The following is a 26967-nucleotide window of genomic DNA, read 5'->3' as shown; positions in this document are numbered from 1 at the left end:
TGGATGATTTGGTTGGTATATCTTATCATATTATGGATTTTTTCAGAGCTTCAAAGAAGATCTCAATGGTTCATACTTGATATTGGCTAAGTGTGACTATTTCAGTGAACATTTTGTCAAAGTATGCTCTAAATTTTGGTTTGCATTCTGGTGCATTGCTTCATCAGTTATTGTGGTTGTAATATGACATTTGTGGATGTAAATGCTTGATATTTCTTATTCATTTAATCTACAGTTGAAGTTACGTTGGACTGTGTATCGGCTTGTGTAGTGACAGAGTAACAGTTTGTAGGAATATGTTGCATTCCTCTGCCTTCAATAATTTTAGTGGTGCGGTATGATGTTTTTGTTGGAATTTGACTGGACTGGTAAAGATTGTTGTTGTTATGCAACCAGTATATGATTAGTTAGAAAATGTGATGAAGAGATTGAGATTCATGTTTGATGACTAAGTTTTGTGTTGTAGTTGATGGAAACAATGTTTTTGTAGTCATCTAAGTCTTAGAAGCCAACCGATAAGGTTTAACCGGTACAAAAGACAATTTTACAGAGAACCAGTAATTAGGATCTCATTCGGTAAACTGAGATAGAGTTACATTCCGATAACCGGTACAAGAGATTCATGAAGAGTTGGATGATGCAATTTCACAACGATGGTGGGGATAGGTATTTGGAGCTATGTTCACAACCGCATTGGCAAATTCAATTGGATGAGCGAGATTTGATTTACAGAACAGACAAACTGGTAGAACACTTAATTGGTAGTGATTTAGTCACTTAAATCGGTAACACGACACAAGTTTTAATTTGTTATGTCGGTGGCCGACATATGTAAAGCGTGCGATGTAATTTGTCTAGATTAATTGAACCTAGGAAATTGTTCCAAGGTTGTAGCTGACTTAATGTAAAATGTATAAAAAGTGTGGTGAGGTATAAAGTCGGTATGTGTGTGAAGAGATAATTCTTGAGAAAATATCATGAATGTGATCATGCAGTGATTAAGGAAGTTATGTAATAAAGTGTTGTTGATGTTTTAAGGATCAGAAGTGGATCTTATCAGACACAGAAGGTGTTACTTGAAGATCTTATCACTGTTGTTTTCCTAACAGTTTGCAGCAACAAAATCCCCTAACTGGGTAGGTCTTAACAGGCCTTAATCTGTAAATCCCCTAACAGGGTAGCTCCAAATCAGAGTCTTAAATCCTCTTGTGAGGTTGATCCTAACAGGGCTCATCATTCAAATCCCTTAACCAGGTCTGCTCCTAATAGGGCATAGTTGTAAGACCTTAACCGATCAAGATTTCTATTCTACGGATAGTAAATATTATGGGTACTAACTCCCACCGTGTTTTTCCCTTTTGGTTTTTCCACGTATAATCTCTTATGTTATGTAGAATTTGTTTTATTGGGCATTTTCTTATGTGGTGATATTTCTTATATGCTTGATAATTTTTAAGTTGTTAAAGTTGGTGATCAAATTTATATTGTTTTTACTTGCACTGATTCACCCCCCCCTCTCAGTGCCTTATAAGTTCATCAATTGGTATCAGAGCCAACCTTCTTTGAGGCTTAACCACTTGAGAAGGATTCCTAAGGCAAACATGGGGGACATGAGTTATAGAGAGTTGTCTCTTAAACTTGTTGAAACTGAGGATGCCCTAGAAAATTTGAGAGGGAAGTATAAAACTTCACTTGCTAAAAGAAAAGAGCTTACTGAACAATTGTTGGACGTGAATGAAATCAACTCTTTTGATGGAGAAAATATAGATGCATTGGTTGAGGAAGTGGAGAAACTAAGTGGTGAGAAAACTAAATCGAAGAGAGAGATTGAAGCCCTTATAATTCGGATGAGTCAAGAACTTGAAGCAAGGAGGGCAGTTGAAGACAAGTTCAAAGAGAAATATCATGAGATCTTTAAGATAAATCAAGAAAATGACACTATATATACACATTGACATGAGGAGAAAGAAGAAAATAAATAATTCAAAGCAAATCTTGATATGGCAATGTCTCTTTGAGAGACTCTTATGAAGCATAATGAAGATCTTACTAAAGAGCTCGCAGAAGCTAATTGGAAGCTTGCAAAATTTAACTTGAGTTCTACCAAGCTGGATGAACAGATCCAATCTCAGAGGATGAATGGTGATACATCTGGGTTAGGATTTAATACATTTGAGAAAGGAGAACCTTCTGGTACCAAGGTCAACATGCATGGAGGTAAACCTACTCCTAACACTTAGAAAACCACTAGTAAGAAATATTTTAAACCTATTTGTTTCAATTTCCATAAGCCAGGACATACTGCTAATGTTTGTAGAAGCAAATCTGATGTTAATACTAGTTATAGACCCAATACTTATCAAAGATATATGCCTAAAAGATTTGAAGGTTATTGTTACACATGCAAGATGTATGAGCATAGATCTATTGATTGCAGGTATGGAGCAAATAATCCAACACCTCACATGAATCAGAGATCTGTTGGTGATTGGAGAAGGAATTTCAATGACCAGAGAAGTCCTAATTGGCAAAGACCCTATGCTAACCAGTCTAGTCCCTATGATATGGAGAAAAGAATGAATGTGGTATGCACAATCTGTAATAACTTTTGGTCAGGTGTCTATGAACTGCAGAAGAAGGACTAGGAGAGGCAATGTTGGACCTTGGAGAGCTTCTGGTATGGCTTGCTATCATTGTTATAAAGCGAGACATATGGCAAATTTCTGCAGAGCTAAAGTGAACAAACGGGTGAATCAATCAAGTGACCGGAAAGGGAAGATGAAAGTTGATGTGGAGGAGACCAGAGCATAAATGAATAGAATCTGGAAAAAGAAGGATGATGAGGTAACTGAAGTAAAATCATCCGAGGATCCTATTTCTTCACCTAGTGTGGAGAACCCTTGACCAACAAACCAAGTTGTTTATACAGCTTAGGGGGAATTTAATGTTAGATCTATCTTCGAACCCCCTGAAGGAACATGAGGTATGTTAAATCTGCATACTTAGATGTTGTATGATGTTAAGAAGTGATTCGGTGATCAAACCGGTAGGTTTGATGTGTTATGTGAACCAGTATTGTGTTTTGAGACATTTTAGGGTTTTATCGGTAATGGCATTTAATGCGGTAGATAATGGGCAAATAAAAGGAACTTTTTGAATTTTATTTGTCATATTGCATTTGTATGAGCACTTGGAGAGCGAATAGAGAACACTAGAATTTGTGTTTGTAGCATCTAACCTATTTATCAAAGATTGAAGTGTTTTGGTGTGATTTGCGATCGACAATCGGTTTGAAGAACTTTGTTAGTGTCTGAAACCCTGGTGCAAAAGCGGGAAAAAGTATTTTTCAAGAATCTTGTTATCTATTTCCAAAGATTGATTTTTTGGAAATAGATACACCACATCTAGTTTATGTTACTGATAGGCCACGACCTGAATTCAAACAACATTCATTTAAGTTTGAAGAAATTGATCCCGTCGGAGCCCTATCCAAACTACCCCATGATGTATTACATGTTGAAGATGTTAGATCATTTTACCATTGCAAAGTGGAAGACTTGGGTATGGTTGCTATTTTTTATCAATATAGAGCACTGTGTGATGATAATGGTATCTTGAAGGAACAATACAAGAAGGTTACTGACAAAAGGTTTCATCACGCACTTAATTTCATTGATGATTTTGTGGATGAACATGTTAGATATGTGCTTAGCAGGATACATGATCAGTTTATGTGGCTCGACCGACCACATAAAATCTCCAAGGAAGCTATTCATGCAGTCATCGGGCTCTATGCAACCGGTGAAGTACCTTTACTGATCCATTCTAAAGAATGATGTAGAAGAGCTAACATGATCCAAATGGGATGGCAGAGCTATGACAATGAATAATATCATTGATTCGGCAGTGAAATATGCTTCAATGGTGATTGGATATAGAGTATACTACTCTAGCAGGATGAACAATGTACTAGTAGCTGCTATTCATACTGCTTACCAGATAATCATAGAAGATGTTGGTTATGATCTATCTTAAGCACTGCAAAGTCAATTTATGTTGAACTTGGAGGCTATTAAGAAGGACAAAAGATTGAGGTTCAAATTTGGTCAACTCATTCTTGGTCTATTGTTTTATTTTCAAAATTCTTTTCCTGGTATTGGTGATATTCAATGGATTGGAGGAACACCTAGTTTAATGCAAACGAAGAATAGCATTAGGATGCTAGGTAATAATTTTGATAAGATTTCATGGGGATACTTTAAATATTTTCAGAAGAAAATGCATGCAAGAGAAAGGATACTGACAAAGGTAGTTAACTGGTATGATAAAATAATTTGTTTTATGGTGGACACAGATACTTGTATGATGGAAGTTGTAGAACCCCAGACTACTTGGGTTATGCCCATGGGGTATGAAGTTGATAAAGATCTATTGATTGCATATGCCGACCATCTACTTGGTTAGCTGGTTGATACCACAATAGAGAGGTTTGGTACTTACAAGGAGAAGTCCCTATTAGTACACTCAAAACTTAACCAACTGGCGATATCCAAGAAAGTGAGAAAGGAAGTTGAAGCCTTTGCTGAGCAAGCTGGATTCACAAAGGATGCCATTGCTAAAGCTAGAGAAAAGCATGTTGCTCAACAAGATGGAACATCTAGTACTCCAATTGACACCCCCACCGGTATGCAAACAAGAATCAGAAAGGGGAAAGTTGCAAAAAAAGAGAAACCAGCAGCTGTAAAAAAAGAGAAACCGACAACAAAATCTTGAAAGATTCAGTTCCAAAAAGGAGGAAAGGTTGTTGATCCTCCAACTGAACCCGTTAAAACTGGTAAAAGAAAGAAGCAACAAGCTCAAAAAATAGCATCGACATATGAAGATGAAGAAGATACTGAATCTGAGAAAGAGAAGAAAGTCCTGAGGACTAGTCACAAGAAATCAAAGGTTGTTGGAACCTCCATTGTCAAATGTGTGGAGAACCGGTAAATAAACCTACTGCTCTTGATGTATTGTTAAAAAGTATTATGAAATATGGTATTCTTAAGGGATTGAATAAACTGTATGGTAATATTGGTGAGAATGAATAAAGATTAATAGAATATGAAATTGTGTATATGATGAATAAATATAGTAAATCCCTTTTTGAGCTGCAAGGGAAAATATCAAATTCATTATACAACAAAATTGATGCAAGGTGGTGGGCTGCAATGAAGCAGGACAGAGAATTTATTGAGTAACACTCAAAAGTATTCAATCGGAAGCTACAAAGGAAGAATTAGATGATATTTTGTTGAAAACAAAATCTTTCCTCAGATCTAAGAAAAGATTGACAAGGATATTAATCGGTGAGACTCAATCAGTCCGGCAAGAGACTGAAATTTTGCTAAAGAATTCTTTGGGTTTGGGTCTAATTCCTACTGAAGAGGAATATGATGAGGATGAAGAAACTGTGAAGCTTGAGGGTGAATATTTTCCAGAAGGTATTAAACCTACTGATTTTAAACCCGATGACATTATATAAGAGGACCAACTGGTGAACACAAAAACATAACTGGTGTTTATTCCTGATGATGATATTGATGATAATGTTGATAATACTGCTGACAACATAGATGTGTATGATGTAGATGTTTAGATGTCTGAACAACATGAGCAGAATCAGGAACAAGAAGGTAAGAAAGATGAAGAAGAAAAGAAGGATGAGGACCCACCGGTGGATAATCAGACTGTAGATACTCAACCGCCACCGGTAATGGAAAGTAATGAATAAAAGCAAGCAGAAGAGAAGAACGAAGAAGAGAAAATTGAAAATCAAGACGGAACAAAGGAGAATAAGGCAGAAAAGACTGAACCCATGGTGACACCTTTGTCACTTGATTCCAAAAAGAAAGGTGTCGATGAAGAAGATGACGATGATGCATTAAGCATCCAAGGACCTCTTGACATGGATAAACTAAGTTCTACCGAGTTAATGGAGATTGCAACTGCCATGCAATCCTGAGTTAAAAAGAAGAGCATGAAAGAACAACAGAAGGAGGTAGAGACCATAAGGAGTGTAGTAGATATTTTGTCTAGTCTCCTACCAGAGACTGATATAGGAAATTTTGCCACACCTATTGACAAGCTTGGATAACTTGTTTTTGATGCCGAAGAGTAGATGAAGTCATTAGATGATGCAACTTATGATAATGCGAAGAAAAACTACAAGAAGAAGAGGACAAAGCACTTGATGTATGAAATTAATAAAGGTAAAGTGGCTCTTACTGTTAATAAGGATTATTTGAAGGAAGCACTGGAAACCGGAGGGAAAATCCTCTCTACTGTTTCAACATTTTCCTTATTTTGTGTTGCTTTGAAGAAGAAAAGAGAAGAAGTTGAGCATGAACTTGAGGTCGTAAGTGAGTCATTTAAACCCGTTAATGACTTTGCTATTCATTTTAGAAGATCAGTTGTAGAAATTCAACACAAGCTGAAAGTATATGAGCAGGAACAGGTAAAGAGAGTCAGATCCCTGCAGGAACTTCAAACACAACTTATACCAAAGGTTGAAGTTTTGTAGAGAGCATACAAAGAATCTGAAGCCATTCTTGCTACATCAAAAATGAGTATTGTTGATGCTATGGAGGAGCTAGCTTGACAAATTAGGACTCGTGTGGAGATCGCTGGCATAATTTTAGAGACATGGCATAATGACTTTAAAAATTTGAAGTCTCATTTCAGTGATGTTTTTTTCCAGAATTCCTATGTAAGGACTTTATGACTCTTATCTCTATATATATGTTGTGATGCAAATTTTGATATCACATGTATTTTTATTTCATTTGGCATTGTTGTCAAAGGGGGAGTAACTGTTGAGTCAAAATTTTGTATGTAATTGTATATTGTATTTTGTTATAGCATGCAATTGCTAAGGGGGAGTATATGTCATATAGTCATTTTTTGTTTTGCACACTTAGTTGACAAAAATTTTCCTAAGTGTTGCCATCAATGCCAAAGGGGGAGATTGTTGGCATTTGACTGAACTGGTAAAGATTATTGGTGTTATGCAACCAGTATATGATTAGTTAGTAAATATGATGAAGAGATTGAGATTCATGTTTGATGACTAAGTTTTGTGTTGTCATTGATGGAAACAATGTTTTTGTAGTCATCTAAGTCTTAGTTTCAATCGATAAGGTTTAACCGGTACAAAAGACAATTTTGCAAAGAACCGGTAATTAGGATCTCAACCGGTAAACTAAGACAGAGTTACATTCCAACAACTGGTACAAGTGATTCATGAAGAGTTTGATGATGTGGTTTCACAATGATAGTGGTGATAGGTATTTGGAGCTATGTTCACAACCGCATTGGTAGATTCAACTGGATGAGCAAGATTTGATTTATAGGAAATGGACAAACTAGTAGAACACTTAACCGGTAGTGATTTAGTCACTTAAATCGGTAACACGACACAAGTTTTAATTTGTTATATCGATGGCCGAAATATGTAAAGCGTGTGATGTAAGTTTGTTTAGATTCATTGAACCTAAGAAATTGTTCCTAGGTTGTAATCGACTTAATGTAAAATGTTTATAAAAAGTGCGATGAGGTATAAAGTCGGTATGTGTGTGAAGAGAGAATTCATGAGCAAATATTGTGAATGTGATCGTGCGGTGATTAGGGAAGTTCTATAATGAAGTTTTGTTGATGTTTTAAGGATAAAAAGTGGATCTTATCAGACACAGAAGGTGTTACTTGAAGATCTTATCACTGTTGTTTTCCTAACAGTTTGCAGAAGAAAAATCCCCTAACAGGTAGGTCCTATCAGGCCTTAATCTGTAAATCCCCTAATAGGGTAGCTCTGAATCAGAGTCTTAAATCCTCTTGCAAGGTTGATCCTAACAGATCATTGCTCCTAACATCACTTATCATTCAAACCCCTTAACCAGTTGACTCTTAACCGGGTCTGCTCCTAACAGGGCATAGTTGTAAGACCTTAACCAGTCAAGATTTCTATTCTGCAGATAGTGAATCTTGTGGGTACTAACTCCCACAGTGGTTTTTCCCTTTTGGGTTTTCCATGTATAATCTCTTGTGTTATGTGGAATATGTTTTATTGGACATTTACTTATGTGGTGATATTTCTTATATGCTTGATAAGTTTTTAGTTGTTAAAGTTGGTGATCAAATTTATATTGTTTTTACTTGCACTGATTCACCCCCCCTCTCAGTGCCTTATAAGTTCATCAGTTTTTTTTTTATGTTGGTATCTAATGATGATATGTGGTGTATTGGCAAGTATTTTTGGTGGTCCACATCATGTTTTGAGTTAGTTTGGTCAGTGGGCATTAATAGTTTTACCTCTTAGAGCTGACTTATGATGTTTTGGTTTGTGCGGTAGCATTCAAAACTATAGCAATTGATTTGGGATGGTTAGGAAGGTGTGATGACATGGTGTGATGCTTCACATACCTTATTTTAACTTTTGCATTGCCTTGAAGATTGTTTTTGGACCAACTATTTATATCTCTGAATGAGGAAAAAAGTGTTTGTGATCTTATGGAGTCAAGATCCAAATTTAATCCAACATTCTCAATAGAGTACCTACGAACACACAACCATGCAAAGCCAAAACGATACTAAGGTAATGTGTAATCAACAAAAAAATCACTCTATTGTACTCCTATTATCAAGACTTTGTGCTTAGGAATTTGAATACTCTCAGAAAGCACTTGCACAAAGAGTCATGATGAATGAAGATTTTGAAGATGAAATGCAAAGGGTGCGCAAGCTAGAAAATGCAAAAATGCAAGATAACAAAAATACAAAATGCAAAAGATGAACTAAACACTCGATTCATTGAAATGAGAGAGGGTTTGGATTAAATAGAAATTCTCTGGGTGGATCCAGATTGTGGGATGAATATGGGATAATAGGGGATTAGTGGTATAGAAAGAATGAATGGTAAGGAGATAAGATGAGTGGTATTGGAAAATGGTAAGTGGCAAGGAATGTTTATTCTTTATTTTAAATGCATGGGATAGATAAATAATCAAATGTATATTTATTTAACAGATTTAATGAATTGATGATATGAATATATTAATAAAATAACAAAGAATGAATACATGCTAATATAGTGAATAATGGATAATAAAAATAATTGAATATGGATATAGATATAAATATATTGAATAATATAATAGAAAATGAGAAATTAATAATATAATGGATCCACCCTGATGATTATTACAAAATTGAGGTTTGATAAGAGGACACTTTTTAATTAAATTTTTTGTGTCTACATTTTGCCCCTCTTTGAGACAATGTAGCATGCCGTGTTGTTTCAAGGAAAATTATCAACTGATATATGCCCTAGAGATATCCTGCTAAGGGTGATGATTGACTGGTCATGCCCCCCCCCTCGAGAGATTGATCAAACAGATTGACGATCTCTCGATAGATTATAAAAATGAGATTGGATGATTGATATTGCGTAGGTGATTAAGTTGAGATGTACATTTGATGGAAATGCACAATTGATGAGGCGTAACTGAACAATTGATGAAAATAAAAAGTATACCCAGGTTGATTAGCTAATTAAGATGATTGAGTTGATTAAACTGATAAGGATTGATGCTAGTGCAAGACATTTTGAGATATTTACTGAGTGATAGGGGGGAAATGAGATTCCAAGGAGCAAGTTGATTGATTTGATAGTGATTAAAGACTCAAAGACATGCATCAGTTGGATAAAGTGGTTGATTGATCTCACTGCAAGAAGAAGAACGAAGAAGATGATGAAATAAATGATGAAAAAGAGAGATGAGAGGAGAAAAGTTATGAGAAAGAGGATATGAAAGTGATGAGAATTCCTATGATTTTTTAAGTGATTATATCATCATCGAGCTTATTATGGAAAAAGTATAAACTCATCTAGATATGAATTAGACCCAAATGAATCAACATACCTATTGCATGCAAGAAAACACATCAGACAGTCAAGGAATGCCCCAGTTCACATGAGACCTGTTGGCAATTAGTACTCATCCGATGATTTTTGATGGTTGATTATCGGTTTAGGGTTGTAATTTATAGAAACTCTTCATGAGATTCCTATCCAGTAATCATGGATCTTTATTTCTGGAAGAGGATGTTAACTGGTAGCTAGTTAACCAATATTTCAGGATGAATAGAGCAGTTTTGGTCCGAAAGCTTTCTGGTGATTACGAAGCTATGAATCTTGTTTGGGTTGATTGGGCCAACATAGAGGCATCATTTTATTATTATTTTGGTGATCCACATTTATCTTTGGTGATCCGGTCAAGCCAACATATGACTACACGTTACATTAGCAGGCCGACATGAAAAATGATCTATTTTGTGATTGCGGATATATAAGACCGGTGTAGATGATCTTTTTGGTGTATGACATGATTGTATGTGAGTAGGTGGTGATTAAGAATCCGTTTTGGCATAGTTTCATGTGCGCATTCTTGATCCAGTAGCTGACTGAGACAGTGAACAAGGAAAAACAAAGCATAACAACAAAGGTGATTCAACTAGTGTATTTGACACTTAATTAGAACTCATCCAAGCATTGTAGATGTTATTTTTGGAGTTAATTTGTTGTAATTCATCATTGTAATTAATCAGTAAGGCAGTGATCCTTCCAGGGTTGTAGCCCTTATTGTATTTGAGTAGTGAGCTCTAGGCAGTATGCCTGAATGCCTGTGCATTCCCATATTGTAATATTGTTTTGCTACTAGCCATAGTGGAATAATATTGTGGGTTCAAACCCACCGTAGTTTTTCCCATTTGGGTTTCCACGTAAAAATCTGGTGTTATGATTTTGTGGTTGATTGTTTTATGGTCCTACATTTCAGTTACATGTGTATGCTTCTGGTGGTTTAAAGTTCAATCTGAAAAATTTGGTAACCAGTAGATCATTGATCCCCCCCCTCTCAGTGATTCCTAATTCCAACAATTGGTATCAGAGCCTAGTTCCTCTGAGGAAGCTTAATCGCTTGAGGAAGGTCTGGGATATTGAATCAATGTATTCCAATTTTTAGAGACAACTTAGTGTGGCACTTGAGGATCTTGGTGCAACAATAAATGAGATCAACTCCTTGAAAAGAAACTTGAATGCTACTGATGAATTCATTAATGACTTGAAGGATCAAGTGAACATTTAACGAGACAAGAGGAAGGAATTGACGGACAAACTGAAAGAGAAAGAAGATCAAATCATGGAAAATCAAGGTAAAGATGATGAAGTTGACAAGCTTGAGAGAGAGAATGTTGCATTGAAGAATAAGATGCAATCCATTGTGATGAGGCTGACTAAGGATATTGAGGACCGAAAGAAAAATGAAGAGAATTTGACACAATCATTGAAGGAAAGAGTTGATGAATGGTTCATGCTTACCTACAAGAATGATTAGTTTAAGCTTGAGTTGACACAATCAAGGAATAATGGTCAAGAGCTTGAAAGACAGATTACTGCCTTAAGATATGAACTTGCTACTGCTAAAAAATACAAAGACAAATTCAAAGCTAGCTCAGCAAGGCTTGATGAGATGTTGGAATGTTAGAGACACGGAAAGGACATGCGAGGACTTGGGTTAGAGAAAGGTGAATCCTCTGGATCTGGACAAAGCAATTCAAAACCTGATTAGAAGAAGAGAAATAATCCTCTTCTAAGATAACCTAATGCCCATAAATTCAATGGTAGATGTTTTACTTGCAATAAATTCATTCATATGGAAAATAAATGGAGAAGTAGGATGAATAATGGAATGAACAACATGAATAATGTTCCTAGCTTTACCGGTGAGTGTTTCATATACAATAGTTTTGGTCACAAGTCAAATATGTGCAGAGTAGTAATGAATAACTTCCATTACAAGAGGTGCTATGCTTGTGGGATATTTAGACATATCTCTAATCAGTGTAGGATGAGACCAAATCAGATGAGCTTTAGATATATGCAAAATATTGTTTGTTGTGCATGCAATAAAACCGGTCACATTGCAAAGTATTGCAGAAGCAAGAATAGTGCTCTAGTAGACAAGAAAAATATAGATGAGAAGGGAAAGGCAAAGGTAGAAGAGATCAGAGACAAACACGAGAACATGTGGGTTAGAAAACATGAATCTAAAGCAGACAATGGATCTGCACCCGAATTCAGTGCAAGATCTTCATCCGGTAACTAGGGCTTTATGCCTTAGGGGGAACTTTTCATGAAGATTCTAAGAACCCCCTCTTTGATGATTTGCAATCAATTTTGGAAGGTTGCAGAAGGCTTAAATCATATGTGCAGATGTTGTCTAGAAGTTTCAAAGGAGATTTGATGCTCCGGTAAGCGATTCTATGAAAATCAAGGTAACCAGTTGCAACATTTATTGCGATGAAGAATTAGGTTTTTGAAGGTTAAAAGGGCATTTCAAAGTTTCATTCGTCACAAAGAGATCAAGAGAATAGTGCAGGGAACAAGAGCAAAATAATTGGGCGATCTCAACAGCAATTTGAACGATCCTAAAGAGAATTCCAACACTCGGTTGTGAATTAAAGTATTTATCTATTTTAGACTATCAATTTCCACAAACCCTAAGTTCGAAATGGCTTCAGCTTCTGAAATTTCTACCTCGTTGGTTGTGGAAATTTAGGATAGAGCCAGACGCGTTTTCAAGAAACATCCTTTAAAATCCGTCGAGGATGATCTGGAAGGTGCATTTTCTTCTTTACCCTACGACGTCCTTCACAATGAAGATATTAGGGCATACATCAATTGTGATCTTGAGGAGCTTGGCAACGCTGAGATGTTGAACTTGCATAAGAAGCATTTGGCCGACAATTTGGGAAACCTCAAACGAGAATATAAGGTTCTTTAGAACAAGGATTTTTTGTAGTTTGTCCATTTTCCATTGTTCGACGAAGCAGAGTGGATCCGGTATATCTTTAGTCGAGTCCATGATAAGTTCATATGGATTGATAGGCCTCACAAGATCACTAAACAGATAATTCAAGTTGTGATATGCCTTAGTGAAACCAGTGAAGTACCTGGACTAAGAAAATTATCAAATAACACACTGATAGCAACTACTGGTTCCAAGTTTGACAACATAGCAATAACTATCAGCGACATTCTGGAGCATGATGTGAAGTTTTCATCAATGGTGGTTAGATACAAAGTTTACCAGTCAAGTAGCCATAATTCCATCTCTAGAACTGCCATATGTACAACATATCAGATGCTCAAAAATGACATGAGGTATGATCTATATACAGTTCTTCTGAATGAGCTAATGATTAATTTGAAGAAATTTAAGCAAAACAAGAAGCACACTTTTAAATATGGAACTTTTCTTATTTGCTTGGCCTTATATTTCTTGAATGAGATACCTGGTGTAAAAGGAAAGGTCCAATGGGCCTAGATAGACTGGTAGTAATGCAAATCAAAGAGGGATTGTGGGGAATATGAGATGCTACAATCAGAATATCTGCTCTCTGTGGTTATTTCAAATCTTTCCAAACTGCAATGAAGAACAAAGAAAAAATCCCTAAGGAGATTGTGGAGAAGTATGAGAAAACTATTTGCTTCATGGTTAAAAAAGATCAATGTCAAATGGAAGTCATGGAGCCTAGGATAGTTTGGATCATGCCCATGGGGTATGGATTTGACTCTATCACACTTGAGGCATATGCTCAACATGTATTGAGCCAACTGGTGGATCCAAAAGAAGGAAGATTTGGAACATTCAAAGAGAAAGACCTTGAATTGCACAAATAGTTCATTGCACCTGCTAGAAAAATGAAAGTTTCAAAGATGGACAAGGAAGTGGCAGTGTAGATGAGATTCACCTGGGAGGAGGTGAAGCAAGCAAGCAAAAAAAATGCACAGATGGAGGCCAAAGAGGAAACCAAAAATCCTAAGGACAACTCAGTTCCCTCCAAGGTTAAACCTAAAGAGACCAAGTCTGCCCCTGCTCTAATGGCACCATCTTAAGGACCAAGCCCATCTGAAAAGGGAGTGTTGAAGAAAAAGGAGAAATCTAAGTGGAATCTTATGTTGTTATGTCTCCAGTGGCCTTTGAGACAAAATCTGATGAGGAAGCAGGAAAGGCTAAGAAGAAAGGTGAATTTGTAAGAGTGGTGAGGAAGCCGCAGTTTGGTGGAGCTCAGCAAAGCCAAAAAGCCAAATTTGATCCCGCCCCCATTGAAAGACCCAAAAGAGGAAGACAAGTCAAAATTCAACTTAAAATAGATCCTAAATCCAGTGATAAGCAAGGTAAATCTACATCTGTTCCTCCATTGTCAACAGACCAATTAATTGATGAGGTAATTGTGGATGGTAATTTGAAGAATATTGGAGTGTATTATGAAAAACTGAATGAGGTAGATCAGAGAAAGGTAGAAGAAGCTATTATTTTATATTTGCACAATTTTAATAAAACATTAATTGAGTTGGAGAAGAGCATTCCTAAAGACCTATACAATATTATTGATGCAAGGAGACTGATTGCTAGTAGAACATATAAGGAAATGAAAGAAAGAGAGTTGATAAATGTTTCCACCTGTATCACCTAAGATGAAGTCAAAAGAATCATTGATGAAGCTAATAAGAAAGAATTTTGAAGCAAAATCAGGGTAAACAAGTTGATGATAGGCAATGTGGAAGAGGTAAGAAAGGAGACAAAATATATATGGAGAAAAATAATTGTGAATGACCCTTTGTATAAAGATGCATTTAAGTCTTAGCCAAAAGAAAAAGAAGGTGTTTCTGGTGATCAGAAGGATGAAACTCAGACCGAGGAACATCTGGAAGGTCAAGGCAACACAACTCTTGATGTTGAGACTGATGATAATCCTTTGGTGATAGACAATTCAGTAGCCCCTGAGATTCCAAAGGATGATACTGCACCAAGTGGCAACACCGGTGCACCAGATAAAGGGGATGAAGTAGAGAAGAAGGAACCCAAGAAAGCTAAGGTAAAGGTTTATGAGGTACACAAGGGCAAAGGAGTCTTTGATTTGGAAATTGACACCCCTGCAGTCACAGGGACCCCACCTCAAATCTCCATTAATCTAGATAGCCCTCTTAACCTTGGACAAATGTCTCTTGCCGAGAAGCTAATGCTTGCAGTAGCTATTAAAGCTCAAGCCAGCCAGGATCTGGAAAAATATGAGTCAAAAGATAAAAAGCTCATTTTGATGTCTATCAATGTTTTGCAGAAGGTGGCTCCGAGTGTACAATTAGATTCTAATTATAGACCCTCTGATAAATTGTTACAATTGATTAATAGTGTAAATACCAGTTTTGATTCTTTAGAGAAGACTGCTACTAAACGAGTTTTGGATAGATTCAAGGTTGTAAGAATGCAGACATTCCAGAAGATTGATTGAAGATGATAGAGTGAGATTGAATAAAGGTTTGCATGTTATTTCAGATGCTTTAACAAAAGGTGGTAAATTGTATTATTCTTGTCTAATTTTGCCCAAATTTACTGTAGATATAGACAAGCAAATAAGTGTTTGTTAGGACAAACTTTCTGGTATTTCACAGTCCTTTGATCCCAATGTAGCTCCTACCAGCAGTGCTGAAGGACAGATATTGGCCCTAAATGATCAGATATCAAGCCTCAATACAGATAAGGACTAAATTTTGAGGAGATTTGGTGAACTTTGGAACTTGATTGCCCCCCAGTTAGACACCATGTTAAGCAATAAGGTAGACTGCATGAAGGCAATGGCTCAACCCGTGTCTTCTGATATGAAGGAAGTAGAGATTCATGCAACTATATTTAGTGCATTCATTACAGTTTTGGATAACTTGAAGAGTGGGTGGGATGCTCACCTAGGATCTTTGAAGACCATTTTTGTTGACATCCTCAAGTATTTGTAAAGTCTCTGGCATGTATCTCTGTATATCAATTTTGGACAACACCCCACCTTTGGAATTGTTGTCAAAGGGGGAGAGAAAAGGTGAAAAATGTATAGTATAGAAGGGTGTAGTTACAGGTTTCAAAATTCTTTGTCTAAGGGGGAGCTTTAGAGATTCTTTTGATCCAGTGTGCAGATATCAACACTTAGCCTTTTTTCATGAGTTTTTCCATCAATGCCAAAGGGGGAGATTGTTGGCAATTGACACTCATCTAGTGGCTTCTGATGGTTTATTATCGGTTTAGGGTTGTCATTGATGGAAACTCTTCATGAGATTCCTATTTGGTAATCACGGATCTTGATTTCCAGAAGAGGATGTTGGCTGGTAGCCAATTAACTGGTATCTCAGGATGAATAAAGCAGTTTTGGTCTGGAAGTTTTTTGGTGATTGCGAAGCTATGAATCGTGTTTGGGTTGATTGGGCCAACATGGAGACATCATTTTATTGTTGTTTTGGTAATCCACATTTATCTTTGGTGATCTGGTCAAGCCGACATATGACTACACGTTACATTAGCAGGTCGACATGAAAAATGATCTATTTTGTGATTGCAGATATATAAGACCGGTGTAGATGATCTTTTTGGTTTATGATATGATTGTATGGGAGCGAGTGGTGATCGAGAATCCATTTTGGCATAGTTTCACGTGCATATTCTTGATACGGTAGCTGACTGAGACAATGAACAGGGCAGAATAGAGCATAACAATAGAGGTGATTCAGTCAATATATTTGGCACTTAACCGGAATTCATCCAAGCATTGTAGATGCTATTTTTGGAGTTCATTTGTTGTAATTCATCATTGTAATTAATCATTAAGGCAGTGAACCTTCTAGGGTTGTAGCCCTTATTGTATTTGAGTAGTGAGCTCTAGGCAATGTGCCTGAATGCCCGTGCATTGCCATATTGTAATATTGTTTTGCTACTGGCTAGAGTGGAATAATATTGTGGGTTCAAATCTCACCATGGTTTTTCCCATTTGGGTTTCCACATAAAAATTCAGTGCTATGATTTTGTGGTTGATTGTTTTATGTTCCTGCATTTCAGTTTCATGTGTATTCTTCCAATGGTTTAAAGTTAAATCTGAAAATTTGGTAACTGATAGATCACTGACCCCCCCCCCCCCCTCTCAGTGATCCCTGATTCCAACAAGACCCATATGCCCTTAATGAGCTTGGACAATCATGTCCTAAGATGAGTCATCATATTACTAAGAAACAATCCACAAGTAGCAAACAGGTGAAGATTCCCCATCCTCGCCTTTCTAGTCAAAGACATCCTGGAGATAAAATCTCTAGTTAGAGATATCCCAAAAAAGCTAAAAGACATGTCACCAAAGATAAAATAAAAAACATTCAAAAGACATAAAAAAAAATAGATAACATGCTTCATACCAAAGTGATTCTTGTTCACATTTAATGTGTTGATTGGATATGTCGATAGGGTGTTGTTATGTCTGGTTGATTGTCATGATTTCATTACAGTTCAAAGTTGCATGCTCATCTCAAATGTTTATGTCTTCACGACGTTTATTAAATGTTTTTGGATTTTGATGAAAATTTTTGCGATTTTTAGGGTTTTTAAATGTTTTAATTTTTTTAAGGTTTTTTAGGATATTTTATGATTTTTATGATTTTTTCAGAACATTTTAGGATTTTTAAGATTTTTTCAAGATATTTTATGCTTTTTATGATTTTTTTCAGGACATTTTATGATTTTTTTAGGACATCTTCTGGTTTTTTACGATTTTTTAAGGACTTTTTACAATTTTTATGATTTTCAAGACATTTTACAATTTTTAGGATTTTTTAAATACATTTTACGATTTTTAGGATTTTTTCAGGACATTTTAGATAGTTTCTTCGATTGTGAGATGCCAACTATCCTAACTCAGTAATAAAGTTGAGGAGATGCCCTAGTGAGGGATAAGACTAGCTTAGTATGCAAGAGCAACACACATGCAGGTTATGTAAAACAATCCACAGGCTATGATGGGGGTGTGAAGGCTATTATGGAATGGAAGGGTAGATACATACAAGGCATGATGAAGTGGAGTATTGAAGGAAAGAGGAGCGAAATCTCTACGCATGGTGCCAGTTGCCCGGTTTTCACCATGGTAATTGCCCAAGGTGCTTGTTTGCTAGGTTTTCACCGGTGGACGAATTCATTTTTCTTTTTTTTTTAATTTTTCACTTTTTTTTGTCACAAGGTGCTTGTTTGCTAGATTTTCACCAAAGTGACAATTTTTTCAGGTCTTTTTCTCATTTTTTTGTATATTTCAGGACCTTTTTCTTAGTTTTTTGTATTTTTTTCAAGTCTTTTTCTCATTTTTTTGTATTTTTCAGTTCTTTTTTCTATTTTTTTTTGTATTTTTCAGGTCTTTTTCTCTTTATTTTTTTTGTATTTTTTCAAGATCTTTTTCTCAATTTTTATATTTTTTTAGATCTTTTAAAAAAATTATATGAAGTACTTAGGTGTAGATTCTGCGAATGTGAATATTATTGATTGCATCTTCAAGCGGTTTACCCTCGGGAGTAGCCAACTAATATGTTCCTGATTCATATGTCGCAGTAATGATGTATGGATATAGCCAATTTGAGTCGAACTTGCCTTTTTACTTTTCTTGATCTTGTTGAGAAACTCTATTTTCGACTGGATGATGAATATCTTTTCCTTTTGCCTTCCTTGCTGAAGAAACCAGGGTAGAATTACTAATGTGTGCCGCACATAGGCCTATATACATATCAACTAAAGAGGTTTGGGTAACTCTGATAGCAAAGCCCTTCAAGGAAGTTCTGCCAAAGGTCCATTGAGGTGACGTATCGCCAAGAGGGGATGAATGTATGGAATAAATGAATGTGGGATGAAGGCTTATGTGTGTGAAAAAAGTTAAAGTAGCATGACATGATGGAGACATAGGATCAACAAGTATGCCTTTGGACTTGAAATTTTAGAACTTTTGCCCCCAGTTATTGTAGCATTGAGGGAGATCGATTCACGTTCTTCTTTCTTCATAGTATTTTTATCCTTGACTTTTCTTTTTGTAGAGTTCAATAACTTTTGATTTTGATTTGGACTAGAAGACTTTTTCTTATTTTTGATTTTTGATTTTTTCTTTTCACAACTTGATTTTTTGATCTCCAATGAGTAAGGGCTTTTGTGATTCTTGTTGATCCAAGTCTAGGAGATGAGTAGAAATGGAAGGACTAGATGAAATGGCAAGGTTGTGTGAGTTATCGAAAGTGTTGGTAATATATTCAATGGATTCTTTGTTGGAACCACTCTCAAGACCATTGCTATCAAGATCTACTTGAACCTCTGGAGGAGATTTGCATTTAGGTTTAGTAGCCACAACATTAGGTGATTCGTACCCAATTCCTTGATATTCTGAATTATCTTGCTCTACCATTTCATTCTGGGTTATCTTGATTTGCCATTTCACTTGTAATTTGCCATAAGTTTGAGGAGACAAAGGTAGATTTCCAATGCAGAGAACACTACTCATAGAATATTAGCCTACTACATGTTCTTTCACCTGTAATCTGATCTCAACTTCATTAGATTTGGACGTGGATGATTTCAAATACTTAGGGTCAAGATACGCTTGAGAAGGAGCTGCTTCATGATTGCTAGGAATGATGGATTTGATCTTAGAACTCAGGTTATTGAAATACATAAAAAGATTTGTATCTGCTGGTATTGTTACTTTGACACCATTGTGCGAAAATTTGATACATTGATGGTAGGTAGAAGGTACAACTTGCATTGCATGAATCCATGGCCTTCCAAGGAGAATATTATAAGTCGAAGGTAGATCAAGAATTTGGCAAACCATATCTTTCACCATAGGTCCCACTTTGATAGGCAATGTAACTGATCCCTTAGACGAGCATTCCTCTTTATCATATGCCTTTATGGCAATCTTTTTCCTTGCATCAACTGCACTTTCAGCGAACCCAAGCTCTCTAATTAATTTCAAAGTATAAATATTTAAACCTACTCCTTCGTCAATCAAAACTCATTTGGTCTTAACTATATAGACAAGGACTTCAATGTGTAAGGATGAATTATGTGGTTGTTGCATGGATGAATCATCATTCTTGGTAAAAGTGAGGGTATGAGGAGGGGGGATATGTCCCACCATAGCTTGAAATTGATCCACATGCAGGTCAGTAGGCACTGTAGCAGTACCAAGTGCTTTATCAAGGATAGCTTTATGTTTAGGGGACAGGTGTAGTAGCTCAAGTATAGAAATTTGTGCAAGCATTTTCCCTAAATTCTATATAAGGTTGTATTGTGGAGTTAATGTAGCAGGTTTATAATTAGGGTCTCTAAGGATAAATGTGCATCTGCAGCTGGTAACATTACAATTAGTTTCCTTTCCCTTTACGATGAAAGTGTTCATATGATTGTTAGCCTCATTGATGTTGTTTATGATAATCATATTTAGTATTGGTATAGTTCACACCATCACCAGTTTTGGGGGCCTTCCTTTTATCCTTGCCATGCTTAGGAAAATGATTCTTGAATATCTCATAATCGGAGTATGTCCATCAACCAAAATCTTTCCCTCATCAAGAAGGTCTTGTATCACATGTCAGAGTTTATTGCAACTGTTAGTCTTGTGACCCTTATGTCTATGGTAATCACAAAAGCGATTTTCATTCCACCATGGGGGTTTAACTTGAGGATCACATTCTCTTATCTCAACCAACGTTATAAGACTGTTCTCAAGGAGTTCTTTTAATGTTGACTCAAGTGATTGTCCCAATGGTGTAAAATTTTATTTAGGGAAGCTTCTTTGTTTCTCTTTTCCTTTGTCTAAGGATGAACCCTTAAGGTTGTAAACAAATGATGATGTTTTAGCATTTTTTGCGTCAATGACCATCATTAACTACATTCTTGTTCTTAGCCCAAAAAGCTGGTTTGTGGTTTGAACTCAATCCTTTGTGATCTTTATCATCGTTTATCTTTATAGTACCATTGTCAATAAGGGTTTATTCTATTCAAAATCACATGCCTATGATCTCATTAAAGGTGTCCAAACATTTGAGGTGAAGTTCTCTTCCAATTTCCTTGTTTAGATTGCAACAAAAGAGGTCAACAATTTATTTATTGGGAATATCAACGTTGTTGTTTTAGTTAAATATCTCCATCTTTGTAAAAATGAGATGAAGGATTCCCCTTGTTTTTGTTTTATATTGAAGAGGTCCATCATGGTCACCTCATATTTGCATTTGCAAGTATAATGTGAGATAAACGTATCAACCAACTCTTGGAAAGATTTGATAGTCAGAGGTAATATGGAGAACCAATCCATGGCACTTCCTTCAAGACTAAGAGAAAATAGTCTCATAAGGTATGTTTCATCTACTGTGTATTATAAAGTAGTGACAAAAAATTCTCTCAAGTGATCTTTAGAGTCCCCTTTTCCTCTGTACTTATCCAGTTTTGGTATCTCCCAATGACTAGGAAAATGTGCCACCAAAATTATTGGATCAAAAGGATAGGGACATATGTCCTCAATAGAAAACTTGTGTGATGATGCCTTCTTATTCTTTAGAGTGTCTAATTCCTATCTCAATGCTCTCGATTCACTCAAAACAGGATCATTGGTAGGTATACGTTTCAAAGTTTTTCGTAGACCTCTTGTATCCTAGTTGTAAGTAGAAAGGTCTGTTTTCTTTAATCCTCTCCTCATTGTTTGTCCTTGTAGGTTTATATTCACTAGCTTTCAGTTTGTCCTTAGCTGTGAGCAATGATATGTCAAAGTCAAGTGGCAGTTTAATTCCATCTTCAACAAGGACTTTAAAGTATGCTTGTGGATCACGTTTAACCACCTCTTTAAGAATTTTAGTAAATCTATGATCATGAAATGCATCATCAATGGTAGATTGAGTTATTTCTTCATCGCTTGTTTTACTTATTTCACTAGTCGCAACGCTAATGTGTTCTTCTTCATCAAAATCAATAATGTTGTCTCCATCTTGAAATAGGCAATTTTGAAACATTTTGATTCTCGAGTTAGGAGACATAAGCGATTGTTCTGATTTTTTTCCTAGGGTTTATGGATATGACGATGAATGATACTCAAGGTATGATGCAAACCCTAAATTTGAAAGGGGGAACTATATGATATGAGTGAGATTAGGATGTAACTAAGGATCAATGCAAAGATTAAGGTGCAAACTATATGATAGGAAAGTGAGATTGGGATATGATAAGGATCAATGCAAAAATGCAATCTATGTGATATGATTGAGATGGGAATGTGATAAAGGATTCATACAAAATGCAATCTATATGATAGGAAAGTGATGTGCAGCTAAACCCTAAATGGGATATGAGGATTAATGATGTTTTATGCAAGGACTAAGGATACTCTAGGTATGAAAATATTTGCAATGTGAGGTTTGACTTGTGCTATGATGTATAAACACAAGGGTAAGTGATAAAAAAGAGGGCATGCTATTATAGGAGATGATGAACTCCCAATGGAATACCAACTCAAAGACACTGATAGGTTCCATAACTCAAGGAAGATGCACCTCAAGTGATAAGGGTGATTGATGATAGAAAGTTGATGTCAGACCTAAGACGAGAAATCCTAAGTGCAAGCAATGTTTTTGGTTTTTTTTTGATTATTTTTTTTGGTATGCAAATACTAAGGATATGAATAAATGAAATGCTAGGACCAATGATGAAATTACCTAAGGCACCTATGCAAGGTTTAAGGTTATGTCCTAAAGGAATGACAAAAGTATGCAAGAGGTGGGGGTATGTCCTAAAGGGAGATGGGGATATACAAGAATTTAGGTATAACCTAATTAAGGTGTGTAAGGATCAAGGGCATGTCCTAAGAAAATGACTTAAGGCTATGCAAAGATTATGGGTATAATCCAAGAGAACGATGCAAAGGTATAACCTAAGGAAGTGATACAAAAATAAGACCTAAAGTAAGTATGCAAGGGTATGATATAAGGGTGGTATGCAAGGTCCTAAAGGTGTGATGATGCGACTATGAAAGAACCTAAAAGATCAAAACTGGAAAATGACGTCTTAAGAGATTTAAAATGATTATTTTGAGAACACATGTTCAATGTTTCAATGACAATGTTGTTTTGCAATGTTTTCATTTTACAATGTTGATGGATACTTGAAAGTTTAGACCAAGGTTTTTGTAAAGTATTTCAATTTCAAGTGTGGTGTTGATTGTGAAATGTTCTCGTTTGTTTTGCACACACTTAGAAAACACGATAGACCGAATGTTTGTTTGATTTTGCAATGAAATAAAAGCACATTCAAGCACAATTTCTAAGGCTGGCCAGGAAAATACTTGTTGAATCCCCTTGCCCTGAATACCACATTCAATTGGATAAATAGAAGCCCGGTAGCACTAACTCCACTCCATGACACTCACTTCTCGGGCATACGAAGCTTTGAATTTCTAAAGACCTGAAGATCTCGAGAAATTTTCTATCTCAAGTTGAAGGGTACATGAGGGGTTTCTTCGACATGCCTATACCACAATGCCTAAGTCAACAAGTAGAAGGTTTTTGGGCTATAACTAAAAACATTTTAGTATGGGACTCCCTTTTGGACATCCATATACACTCTCTCCCTCGGGAGGCTTCCCTCTTGTAGAACACAAGTACTGGGAAGTCGGAGTAGGTAGGCAATTAGTACCCGTTGTGAAGACTTTCATCCCACATATTTTATATTGGAGTTGAGAAAAAATCAACTCTACAACTCCCAAAGATCACTTGCATGCAAACCTGTCACAGAAGGAGAGAAGCAAAAAAGCTATGGAGGCCAGAATTCAGAGATCCAGAAAAGAGGATTCATATTGACTGTGCAACAAGAATACAATTCAATAATTACAGTTGTTATGAAAATACAAAGAGAGAATCCTTATAAGAGGATACTCGAAACTCTAAAGGAGAAAACCCTAAAGAATTATAAGATTCCTAAGTTTAGCTTAAGCATAGAGTATAATAGACTAATAATTAAATAAATAATTATTAGCTAATAAAAGATTACTCTAACACCCCTCCTTAAGATGAACTTAGGGAGTAGCTAAAAAATAACTAAGGACTAAAAAAAGGTGTAAAATAATGCAGAAGAGCAACAATGGGTCCTGACAACTGGGCCTGATGAGGTACCCAAGTACAATAAAATCTCTGTAAAGTGGAGAAAAAGGAGAAAACCTTGTGGGAACAAAACTCCTCTCCAAGAAGAGATGAAAGCTCAAGTGAAGGACTAAGAAGCCTCCAAACAAGAGTGTTCCAGAAGATAGGAACAAAAAAGAAGAACATGAAGAATACCACTGAAGCATGAAATAGCTACAAACACTATCAAAGAGTAACTGCTGATCTGAAGAACCTCCACTGAAATATAACATGGCCAGGTAGAGAAGACTATAATTTGCATGAGTGCCCTCAAATGACACTACTCAAATCAGATGGAAAACAAAGGCAAACAACTAAACTCGAAGATATAGATGGCATGAAACACCAAATCTTGAAGAGCTGATCAATCGAACCAAGGAAGCATTAGAACCAACAGGAAAAACCTCCCCATAATGCTAAAAAAGGGAGAGGGACAGGTACACTGAAAATAATGACCAACAAGAATTGCATGACGAAGAACCAAGAACATTGAAGGTGAAGAGAAAGTACATAGTGTCATGGAAGGAACACTCACTTGACACACATCATGAGGCTAATGCTGTGGAAGGAGCACTCACTTGACAAAGGTAGATGGCAAAGAAAAGACAAACATCAACCCCCCCATGGAACTTTATAAGTAGTCCATGTACAATAAGGCACAAGATGTACAAGATCCCAAGTATACAATGCATGATGGCACTTTATCTCAGTGCGTTTGCATAAATAAAATGCTACAATGATCAGAAGAGACATAAGATTGAAAATATAGAAATAATAGCCAAAGACAAGACATCCTACTCAAAGAAAGAGATCCGAAGACCTGAAACATCCAAGATATTCACTAGAGTGTTGAAAAGCAAAAATTGAATAAAATGTATCTAGAGCAGAATCTGGAAAGAAAACTCGTATGAATGGAAAGTGCACAAAACAAGATTTCCAACAATATAAAGTTTTTGAAAAATAGAGTTCGGATGCTCAAGTTATGTCTCCCAGAGTGCAAAAAGGAACCTCTAGCTTTGACAAAAAAAACACCATCAAAAAAGAAAAATCAAAAGTTCAAACCTCCAGATTTGGATAGAGCTCGGAAAGAGCTTTCCGATGATATAAGGTTTTTGAAAAAGCGCCTCGATATGACAAGTTACGACCAAAAGAAAAAAAAAACCCCTCTTTTAGGGCATTAAAAGGGTTAATTTTTTTTAATTTTATTTTTTGACAAAAATTTTCTAACACATTTGTAGGTACAATCGTACGGATTTTTGTGCCTTGAAAAATGTGCCAATAAAAAATCATGTCCCATATGCCCTTGTCATCGAAAATAGGCAAATTATATATCAAAATTAATGGAATCATCCTTCTGAATCCAACTATGAGGTCCTTTGGGCACCAAAATGTACCAAAGAATCAGCTACCCCCAGAAATAGAAAAAAACAACTACATAAACCCCCAAATACACAGAACTGAAAAACAAGGCCCAAAATCTCTCATGAAGAGAACATGGGCATGCAGATCTAGAGCTCTGATACCATATTGGAGTTGAGGAAAAATCAACTCTACAGCTCCCAAAGATCACCTGCATGCAAACCTGTCATAGAAGGAGAGAAACAAAAAAGCTATGGATGCCAGGATTTAGAGATCCAGAAAAGAGGAGTCATATTGATTGTGCAACAAGAATGCAATTCAATAAATACAGTTGTTATGAAAATACACAGAGAGAATCCTTATAAGAGGATACTTGAAACCCTAAAGGAGAAAACCCTAAAGAATTATAAATTTCCTAAGTTTAGCTTAAGCATAGAGTATAATAGATTGATAATTAAATAAATAATTATTAGCTAATAAAAGATTACTCTAACATTTTATATAGTTGCTGAGAGGTGACTTGGCTTTAGCCCATTACCGCTTGGGTTGTTCCCTCTCACAAATCGGGAGGTAGACACTTTAAAGATGACAATAGGTTATCTTGCACCCAATATCCTTTAGAAGTTGAGGGGAGAGGATACTTTTGTGATCACCTTGGGTCAACACAAAGCACATACGAAGAAAAACACAAGACAGACAAACAATTCTTTTTAAGCACCAAAATTAAGTGTGATTTAATCTAAAAATCAAACAAATAGTTTCAAATCATAAATTCTTTGACATGCATCTTGCATCAAATAACATCAGTAGTTTTGCTTCTCAGTCTTCGACAAACAAGGGGAAACCTGCACAAGGCAAAAGTCCAAAAATCACTCTCCAAAATCAAAACAAACACACCACATGACTAACTAACAAATTAATCTAACTAACAAAATTAATCTAAATTAACAAATTAAAATCTAAAACTAATCTAAATAAACAAATTAAAAACCTAAAACTAAATTAACCAATTAAAATATAATCTAATAAATTAAAAATCTAAACTAATTAAAAACTGAAAAAACAAACAAAACAAAATTAAATTAAAATTAAAAAATATATATAATTAAAACTAAATTAAAAAAAAAACTAAAACTAAACTAAACTATATTAAATTTAAAAAAAAAACTAAATTAAAAAAGTAAAAACTAAAACTTAAAAACCAAAGGTTAAAATAAAAACTAAAAGCTAAAAAAAATCTAAATTAAACTAAAGAAAACAAAAACAAAAACTAAATGAAAAAAATAAAACTAAAAAGTAAAAAGTGTAAAAAAAAAACCTACACAAAAAAGCAAAAACTTCATGCGAGCAAAGAAATTAAAAAAATTAAAAAAACTAAAAACTAAATAAAATAAAATCTAAAACTAAAGAGATTAAAATCTAAAACTAAATGAAAAAAATAAAACTAAAAACTTAAAACTAAAAAAATTAAAGAAAACCAAAACTTCATGTAAAAATTAAAACAAAAAACT

Source organism: Cryptomeria japonica, chromosome 3 (genome assembly GCF_030272615.1).
Source record: "Cryptomeria japonica chromosome 3, Sugi_1.0, whole genome shotgun sequence".
Taxonomy (NCBI): domain Eukaryota; kingdom Viridiplantae; phylum Streptophyta; class Pinopsida; order Cupressales; family Cupressaceae; genus Cryptomeria; species Cryptomeria japonica.
The sequence above is the reverse complement of the archived record's forward strand: the minus strand, read 5'-3'. Positions refer to the sequence as shown.